Source organism: Schistocerca piceifrons, chromosome 5, assembly GCF_021461385.2.
Source record: "Schistocerca piceifrons isolate TAMUIC-IGC-003096 chromosome 5, iqSchPice1.1, whole genome shotgun sequence".
NCBI lineage: Eukaryota > Metazoa > Arthropoda > Insecta > Orthoptera > Acrididae > Schistocerca > Schistocerca piceifrons.
The window spans coordinates 704,966,529-704,977,442 of record NC_060142.1 but is presented as its reverse complement, the minus strand read 5'-3'; positions in this window follow the sequence as shown (position 1 = coordinate 704,977,442).

Here is a 10,914-nt window from a genome sequence, read left to right as displayed (position 1 = left end):
CAGTGTTACCCTCTGGGAGGAATTTTGTTAGATTGACCGTGCTGTACCTAACGGGAATGGCTTATCGAAAATGAAAGTCAGAATTACGTAAATATTTGAACAGTACTAACAAAATTTTGTCTATCTGTACTGTTCAATTGAGAAAGTAAGCGGTCGCCAGCCTAACTAGGCAAGAGAATGATTAACATTCTCGTTTAAGAAAATAGTTATCAGTAGCTATAACGGATCCACACAACCTATACTTTGTCACACGCGAGTGCAGTGAACTATTACACGTACATATGTTTACGATAAGATTGGAACTAACAGAGCAGCAGAAACAATTTGCAAAATTACAACAGTTACCGAAACACACTATTACTTTCAGGGCTTACACAAAGTGAATGGTCTTTATAACATTACTATTGATATGCACTTCCAATACACCAGAGAGACTAACACTTAGTAAACACGAGTATATACTGTTTCACAACTGCAGCTTTCTCACTTTTACTACAGCGAAACACAATGTTGACAAAATTATAAGAAATTGACTCACCTTTTAGAATTTACTACAGACAACAATATGATCATTTGCTTTATAAGCCTCAGTCTTAAGAACTTTTAATTTTGAAGTTAGCAACAGCACTTTAATAAGCAGTTTTAATAGGAATATTTTCAGCAAACAACATATACTTTAACTCACTCTCTTGCCACCTTAATTTTAACTTTCTTTTTTACTAAGTTGAAGAGGCATTAATGAGCAAAAAGTCGCCCCGGCGAGCATCATGCTGGGTCCCGCCTATTGTTTCGTTTATCTCATGTTTCCGACCAGCACAGCCAAGCTGAAAGCAATCGTTTTGGATGGTGGTTTACTTTCAGTAAAGACACTCGGTAATCACTTTAGTTCAAACAGAGAGGAACCTGAGAGGTGTTATGATGAGGAGAAAAATCAAGGTAGGTACATAAAGTCAGATATAAATTACCTTATATTTGTGCACACTAAAACATCCATTAAGCTGATCCTTCACTGTACATCATTGTAACATTCCGATGTAATGATTGCGCAGTGTGGTGGCAACTGCATGTTGGTAGGTGGAATTGCAAGCAGAATTGCTGGACTCTGTCATTTCTTGGTGGCGATGATAGATACAAATTCCAGACTATTTCCAGCTATTTATCCATCCGTCCGAGGCCTTGGCAAGAAGCAGGAAAAGCTTCTCTCGCAATCAGCACAATATGCATCTTTTACATGGCAGTGCACGGACTGCTGGCTCATCCCCGACTGACTGGCTCATCCCCGACTCACTATCAGTTCCACCTTTTCCACCTAGGCCAACCACAGTTTGCGCGCGCTTCACAGTTCCGTTCCCGAGGGGAACCACTACACCATTTACATACAAACTAACTAAGAACCTTAAGTGAGGATCAGCAATTTACATAACAGCAACCAAATGCATCAAATAAATCAAAACATCTACACATACTGACATCTCTACAAAAAATTATTCACATTAAATTACAATTATATATAGTAAGTTTTGTTCCCTCCCAATGGGACAAAGAATAGAAATTGCAGATACACTACTTTGCATTGAACCAAAACATGACGTCAAAGTTTGTGCAAAGAAAACAGTATACAATTTTATGTTATCGATTCAATCACACACATTTACAGAAGCACAGCAATGTAATATTAAATGAAACAAAGGCAAAATAAATCAGTACAGCATTAGAGCTGTGGTGTTACAGGAGGACAGAGATTGGTGAAATTGATGTGGTGTCATGAGGTTGTAACAAAAGAAGGGAAGTTGAGCTCATAGTTTTCTTAACGTTTCGCCTCTTCCTAGCGGGAGATTTTGTTAAAGAAGCAATAATGCCATTGGTAGACAGATACGTTTTACAGGACTGATGGTCAAGTTTTTCTTGGTGGGAAGAAAAAGGCAGTCAGTTCGTTACTCACTCAGAAGGGGCTTCATCATAGGGGTTGGGGCTGAACGCATCGACTCTCCGGAGGCTGTGCTCCCATAAGGAAGCGCCGACTGGTGTACAGTATTCAAGTCCTTGGAAGAACGACTCTGCCGGATGGACTGGCCTAGCGGTTCTAGGCGCTACAGTCTGGAACCGCGCGACCGCTACGGTGGCAGGTTCGAATCCTGCCTCGGGCATGGAAGTGCGTGATGTCCTTAGGTTAGTTGGATTTAAGTAGTTCTAAGTTCTAGGGGACTGATGACCTGAGAAGTTAAGTCCCATAGTGCTCAGAGCCATTTGAACCATTTTTGAAGAACGACTCTATCGTACTTCACAGTATCCAGATACAGTAACACCATTCGGCTCGTTTTATACTGAAGATTATTGTGACACAGCTAGCAGCTCTGGCATATTAGGGCAATCCGAAGTTCGTATTTCAGATTCATGATAGGATCTACTGTCCCTCATTCATCAGCACAGCGTCACGTGCATGGCCTTCTTCGGACTTCTGTTCAATTTGTCAGTCACTATAATGGGTGTGTATGGAGCTTAAGATAAATTTCATAAAGTCAGATGTAAGTTCAATGAAAGTACAAAATCCTCGAAGTTGCATTGAAGTTTGATTTTACTTCAAATGGCGACCAGTTTTGGACTTCAGTGCATTTGAAAAGTCCCCTTCGAAAAATTAGTGAATTACTCTGCTGGTAAACAGCTTACGTTATTTGATTTTCAAACAGCTGAGCAAAACTGAACGTACTCAATTTCTGTCTTTACTTATTATGATCATCACTAAACAGACACACAATAGTTTTAGCACAACGCAGTCTGGCTTTTAATAATCCCTACAAAAGAATGGTCCTGGCTAACAATAACCTATGCCTTTCATGAATCACTTACCTCACAAAAATCTTCATTGCTCGAACTACTGCAATACAGCGAGCGCCAATACTGCCAACTAAATAAAAGATTCAAACTACTGAAGAAACTAACTACTGATAGGCATAGTTAGCAAAAGAAAGATTTTGATAAAGAACAAACAATTTATTTACCTTAATAGTGTTCAAAAGTCTTAATATATATAGCAGTTCATGACATCCAGTCTTACAAATTTACTGTCTCTGGTGGACACACGTCCAGAGCATCCTCTCTCAAAACTCCGCCATCTCTCTCCCCACATCCACCACTGCTGGCGGCTCACCTCCAACTGTGCAACGCTACGCGCTGTTAACAGCCAACTGCCCAACAGTACAACAGCGAATATTACAACAATGCCTACCAGCCACAGACTGCACACAGCACAGCCAGTGATTTTCATACAGAGCGCTAGGTGACGTTACCAACATAAAAACCTAAACTGCCTACTTACCCATTATCAAGCCAACCACGTAAGTCCGACCGTAACAACTTAGTGTGTCTACCCTGGCCACATTGGTTGTATGAGTGGCTAAGTGCAAGGTACTACTCGCATACGACAGTACAGTGCTGCGCGCAGCATACTGGAAGTGAGTGAGATTATTAGCAGTTCCGAATCCGAGAAACTTTGCCAAGCGATAGTTTCATTTTTCCAAAACTCATGGTTAATTCTGTTCTTTGGTAGTTACAAGACTGATTCACATGTGTTTCCATTTAGTGCTTTCTTTTGTAATAACCCAAAGGAACCCTGGAAGATTTGCAAAACGAAAAAGAAAATTTAAAGAAACTGAAAACCATAAAAATTATATTCAAAACAAAAATAAACGACAAACAATAAAAAGGGTATTTACAGATGAGAAGCGACTAAAAAGTTCAAAACGAATGGCAGGATACTGGCCAATTCTGAAAGAAAACCTATTGCTGAACATGACAAGAAAATGATTGACTGAAGTGGTCCAATGAAAACATAAAAGAAGAAGAAGAAACTAAAGGGATCATTCAAATCCTGTTTTTATTATTACTTTTTTTGGTTTTATGATAATATACTACTTCCCCACTTTGAGATTCTGTAAGACTTGCTGATACGGCCGCAACATTCCATTGCGTTAATAGTCCTTTTGCCCACAGTAACCCAGTATTGCATCTCAGGGGTGCGTCTGTATCAAGATTCAATCTGATTCAGTTAAGTTCACTTACACACACGTGAGGTTTGGAACATGTGCTACTGCAATGCCTAAAGTGAACCCTATATGTCGATGGTTGCAATGTAGGAAATTATTGCAAACTCGTGATACCTAGCATTTCCAGCTCTAATACAGAAACAGGTAAATTCAGTCTTTCTGTGAAGTCTACACTCACTCCTTCAGTATTTATCAAAGCATCGCGTACACACTTAATTCATCAGAATGATAAAATAAGAGCATATGGACTATCAGACCAATTGTGTTATTGGATTGAAGAGTTCCTAGATAACAGAACGCAGCATGTCATTCTCAATGGAGAGAAGTCTTCCGAAGTAAGAGTGATTTCAGGTGTGCCGCAGGGGAATGTCGTAGGACCGTTGCTATTCATAATATATGTAAACGACCTTGTGGATGATATCGGAAGTTCACTGATGCTTTTTGCGGATGATGCTGTGGTATATCGAGAGGTTGTAACAATGGAAAATTGTACTGAAATGCAGGAGGATCTGCAGCGAATTGACGCATGGTACAGGGAATGGCAATTGAATCTCAATGTAGTCATGTGTAATGTGCTGCGAATACATAGAAAGAAAGATCCCATATTATTTAGCTACAAAATAGCAGGCCAGCAACTGGAAGCAGTTAATTCCATAAATTATCTGGCAGTAGGCATTAGGGGTGATTTAAAATGGAATGACCGTATAAAGTTGATCGTCGGTAAAGCAGGTGCTAGACTGAGGTTCATTGGATCCGAAAACAAAGGAAGTAGGTTACAGTACGCTTGTTCGCCCACTGCTTGAATACTGCTCAGCAGTGTGGGATCCGTACCAGATATGGTTGATAGAAGAGATAGAGAAGATCCAACGGAGAGCAGCGCGCTTCGTTACAGGATCATTTAGTAATCGCGAAAGCGTTACGGAGATGATAGATGAACTCCAGTAGAAGACTCTGCAGGAGAGACGCTCAGTAGCTCGGTATGGGCTTCTGTTAAAGTTTCGAGAACATACCTTCACCGAGGAGTCAAGTAGTATATTGCTCCCTCCGACGTATATCTCGCGAAGAGACCATGAGGATAAAGTCAGAGAAATTAGAGCCCATACAGAAGCATACCGACAATCCTTCTTTCCACGAACAATACGAGACTGGAATGGAAGGAAGAGCCGATAGAGGTACTCAAGGTACCCTCCGCCACACACCGTCAGGTGGCTAGCGGAGTACGGATGTAGATGTGATTTCCTGTCAGGAAGGTCGCAGTTCGTAGTAATAAACGGCAAATCATCGAGTAAAAAGTGATATCAGGTGTTCCCCAGGGAAGCGTCCTGGGACCTCTGCTGTTCCTGATCTATATAAATGACCTGGGTGACAATCTGAGCAGTTCTCTTAGGCTGTTCGCAGATGATGCTATAATTTACCGTCTAGTAAGGTCATCCGAAGACCAGTATCAGTTGCAAAGCGATTTAGAAAAGATTGTCGTATGGCGTGGCAGGTGGCAGTTGACGCTAAATAACGAAAAGTGTGAGGTGATCCACACGAATTCCAAAAGAAATCCGTTGGAATTCGATTACTCGATAAATAGTATAATTCTCAAGGCTGTCAATTCAACTAAGTACCTGGGTGTTAAAATTACGAACAACTTCAGTTGGAAAGACCACGTAGATAATATTGTGGGGTAGGCGAGCCAAAGGTTGCGTTTCATTGCCAGGACACTTGGAAGATGCAACAAGTCCACTAAAGAGACACCTTACACTACACTCGTTCGTCCTCTGTTAGAATATTGCTGCGCGGTGTGGGATCCTTACCAGGTGGGATTGACAGAGGACATCGAAAGAGTGCAAAAAAGGGCAGCTCGTTTTGTATTATCACGTAATAGGGGAGAGAATGTGGCAGATATGATACGTGAATTGGGATGGAAGTCATTAAAGCAAAGACGTTTTTCGTCGCGGTGAGATCTATTTACGAAATTTCAGTCACCAACTTTCTCTTCCGAACGCGAAAATATTTTGTTGAGCCCAACCTATATAGGTAGGAATGATCATCAAAGTAAAATAAGAGAAATCAGGGCTCGAACAGAAACGTTTAGGTGTTCGTTTTTCCAGCGCGCTGTTCGGGAGTGGGATGATAGAGAGACAGTATGATTGTGGTTCGATGAACCCTCTGCCAAGCACTTAAATGTGAATTGCAGAGTAGTCATGTAGATGTAGATAGAATTCATACACAATATATTGGAAGCAAAATGTTTGAGGAAAATGAAGTATCACAAAACACTCACAGTGCAAAACGTATCTAAGGGAACGAACTGGAACAGTCATGACTAAAGGGTACAGAAGGCGAGGGACTGAGAAAGGTCGCTATATTGAGGAGACGTTGTCCTTACTGAATTGTGGTGAAGCGTTAACAAACTGTAAATGAAAACTGAGGCCACTTCATGGGTGTAGCTCTCTTCGTGTGCTGTGGGCCGAGGACGCGTTAAGCCCCTTTACAATGGGATGGACGGAAATGGACACAGGCGAATGCTAATACGCATACAATTTGTCAGTGCTCACTCCCATTCGCTGGTATCTGAGAAAAAGCGTTTATACTATAGGAAAAGGAAGAGAAGACGAGATGACGATCATAGCCTATGAACACTGCGTGAAGAGGTACTGGCAGAACTGAAGCTGTGAGGATGGGTCGTGAGTCATGCTTGGGTAACTTAGATGGCAGAGCACTTGCTCGTGAAAGGCAAAGGTCCTGAGTGCGAGTCTCGGTCCGGCTCACAGGTTTCATCTGCCAGGAAGTTTCACATCGGAGTGAATGAGCTCACTATTGGGGAATGTGTAAATGCTGTGCCTGAAGGGTCAGTGGTTTCTAAAAAATGCTTCATATGGCTCTGAGTACTATGGGACTTAACATCTGAGGTCATCAGTCCCCTAGAACTTAGAACTACTTAAACCTAGCGACCGTAGCGGCCGCACGATTCCAGACTGAAGCGCCTAGTACCGCTCGGCCACACTGGCCGGCTCAGTTGTTTCTGCTACGACATTTTTTCGTACGTTTGAAGTGTTTGCATGGGAAGACCCAACATGTGAATGAGTCCTTCAATAATGCTGTGTAGTGCTATGCGCTTAAAAATGCTTTCATTGCAGTTCCTGATGCTGTAATAGCTTTTAACGGTGGGAACTATCAAAGACTGACAGTTCTGTAGAAGTTATGGGTAAAATTTGGACGGAGAACTGCTAAAGGACTGCGGGGACTGAATGAGCTTTGTGTACATGAAGCAAAGTTTGATGTTCAGCATGTGACAAAAGAAGCAAGAAAGAAAAGATGAAAGCAAGCACTAGGTGATTTTGACACTGTAAGATTGTGACACTGTAAATAACACAGAATATGGGCCAGAACAATTGTGACAGTTCTAGTGCATAAAATCTTCTCAGGAATGTAAGTTTCTATAAGAATTTGTACTTTTTAAAAAAGAAAAAAACTTTTAAACCTCAGTATCTCGGAACTAAATTTTTGACTTAATGACCCGCTTTCTCAGAAAGTACTGCTGGTAGAGACATGACATTTTTAGAGCATGCTAAGTATGAGAACCATCACTTATGGAACGCGAATAATAAAAATGTCCTACGTTGTTTGATTTTTATGTTCATTTATTTATAAAATTCTGCCAAAAAAGTCAATGTTCGGGAAAAAAAGATAACATGCCTCACAATACAATTTTTGCAATAATTCTAGTCAGTATATCTACAATAGTGTGTTCAGTAATTATGGAAAGTTGGTGTCTTGAAAACTTTCCAAGATAATGGGTCACAAAGTGTGATAATATAACATTGGCAGCATGGAACATAAAATGTCCTCCTAGGGGATGCTCAATGCCCTGGCTATTGCCAGCCCCTTACCTCCCAGTATGGAATGTATACACCCCAACTTTCTGCTTGTAGTGTTATTCATGTGAAGGAGAGCGAAAGTTTTCTAAATGTTTGCGAATTGTGCGACTGAGGCGGCACTTGGGTACCAGCCCTGTGTTCACCTAGTGGGGTGCGGGTAACCGGCTGAAAACCACAACCTGGTTGCCTGGCACACGGACCCTCGCCGTTAATCCACTGGGCAGGTTAGACCCGGCACCGGCGTACTTCCCCTTCCTGTAAACGGCACTTCAACATGCAAGGCTACCCGGATGGATCAAAGCACTTCTAAGGAAGGTAATCTCTATAAAATAAGATTACTGAAGTGTGAAATTCACATTCGACCTGTCACATAGGCTACTTGATACAATCTGCTGTATAGCGTAATCGAAGGTAAAGCTTTGTCGTTTAACATCAAAAGTCTCTGATATGACACTAATACATCAGATCCTATGAACTTAAGCAACGAGCATGATCAACTCCTTCACATATTTTTAATGTTAATCAGCTTAATAGACACACATTCGCGCTCGTTTACTTTCAAGGAAATTTACTGTGCTTTTCCTTTTAGTAAAATGAATTACAAAGTTTGTGCAGAGTTTGTGCATTTTCACTCCGTTACCGGCTGAGGCAGGTATCTAGCCAATTTTTTTTTCTTTTTCGCGCCCTTAGCATGAATTTAGAGTGCTTCAACAATCGCCTACGAGTCATGTAAGGGGCGATCGAAAAGTTCTTGTTTGAAGGCGTTACAGCCACGTGCACGTAACGTAGCTCGAGCCCAATGCGGCTATGCAAGCACCATAACATAGGTAAGGGATTGTGTAACGTCGAGAGTCAATACGCGATAACTTTATTGCAGTATGGTACTTTGCAGAACAGCCCATAGCAGTGGAGCCTTTGGTTGTGAAGGAGACAGCCAGTTGTGTCTTAGCAATGACTCATTTGTACCTGTCGCTATGCTAACCGCGGGAGGAGGTATCTGTGTCATTACGAGCGACTGAATATTCAAACCCCTAAGAATCTAAATAAACTATATTAAATATTATCTAATATTGTTCAAAGTCGATACACCGCCTTTTGTTATTCAAGAGAATATGGTATAAAAATTTCAGCCTTCTATCTGTCATAGTTTCGGAGTTAGGGGAAGTTACTTAAAACAGCCCAAACCGACAATTAGACTAAAAACTCAGTTAAGAATAATAACAGTTTGTCTTTTAGTATCATTTGAAATCATTACTGGAGTTCACAAAACGTCACGTCAATTAATTTTGATTTTCAGATTTATTTATTCTCTAATCAGAAACATACAAATTTACAGTAGCCATACACATCAATAAATATGTACATATATATATACACAAATTGTATTTATATTACATGTGCCCAGTACTTTGCAACCTCCAAGGCGCTTGGAGTGGCTTGCAGGAGATCAATCTTCGTGCAGGATGTAGGGCACAAAAGGCACTGGAGCATGTGGCTTGCGGTTTTTTCTTGTCCACAATCACAGGATGTATCTTCTGTTATGAAGCCCCATCTCTTCAGGTTGTCTCTGGATCGTCCAACTCCTGATCGTAATCTGTTTAAAGGTTTCCACACCAGCCAGCTCTCGTTGTGTCCAGATGGTAGTTCTTCAGCTTCTGGCGTCTGCAAGTGAGGCATCGACTTCTTCCATAACTCCAGCCTTGCCTTCTCTGGTGAAATGGTGAGCTTCTCGGGTGTTCTCACGAAGCTCTTTTGCGATCTCAGCCGTTGCTGTGGTGGATTATGTCCGTGCAGTGGATGGGCACTGTCCTGTTCCACTTTCAGTCTCTCCTTGTTGGCAGCCACTGTTCTGCGTATCCATGGTGGCGCTATTCCAGCCAGGCAGTAGAGCTTATCAGTTGGGGTAGGTCTTAAGCAACCTGTGATCAACCTGCAGGTTTCATTGACAGGAGAAGCATATTCAGCAGTAGAAAAGCACAGTGCCATTGCAGAACAGCGAATAGTTTGTGGATGTGATCCCCACTGTGTCCCCGCTAGTTTGCGAATTAGGTTGTTTCGAGCGGAGATTTTCATTTAGGTGTTCTTGCAGTGAGTTTTGAATGTCAGAGATCTATCGAGAGTGACTCCCAAGTATTTAGGTGCGTGATGATGCTGTAGTTGGATGCCTGACCATGCAATATGTAGCTCACGATTAGCTTCCCTGTACCTTAAATGAAAGGCATACACTTGGGTCTTCGAACGGTTTGGTCTGAGTTGGTTCCGATTGTAGTAGTTTGACAGTGTTCTAAGTGCTGTTGTCAGGTTTCTTTCCACTCTTTCAAAGCATGAGCTCTGCGTAGCAAGGGATAAGTCATCTGCATATAAGAATCTCCTTGTGCCTGGGGTCAATGGCTGGTTGTTGGTATAGATGTTGAAGAGAAGTGGAGCTAAGACGCTTCCCTGAGGTAGACCATTTTTCTGCGCTCTCCAGCGACTGCGTTGTCCTTGAAATTCAACAAAAAACCTGCGGGTTTGGAGGAGGGTGCTGAGTAGTCTAACGAGGTGGGCGTTGTTGATCATATTGTATAGTTTTGCATGGAGTAACCGATGATGGACAGTATCGTATGCTGCTGTGAGACCCGCGAAGACCACGCCCGTTACTTGACGGGTTTCAAAACCATCCTCTATGGACTGAGTGAGATTCAAAAGCTGCCCTGTGCAGCTTCTGTTTGGTCCAAATCCTGCTTGTTCGGGTATGAGAAGAGGGTCTATTACTGGTAGGATTCTATTCAGAATCATACGTTCGAACAGTTTATAAAGGTGACTCAAAAGGCTAACTGGTCTGAAATTCTTGGGATGATTAAAAACGTTAACTTCTTTTCATTTTCGTTAATATCCAGAAAAGATTATTATTTAATTAATATCTATTTGTTTTGTTGCCGTGGAATGAAGGAGAATGAGTGAGAGCGTGTATGTGGGACACAGGTAGAAATTGTATTGTATATTGTACCACATTACATAAC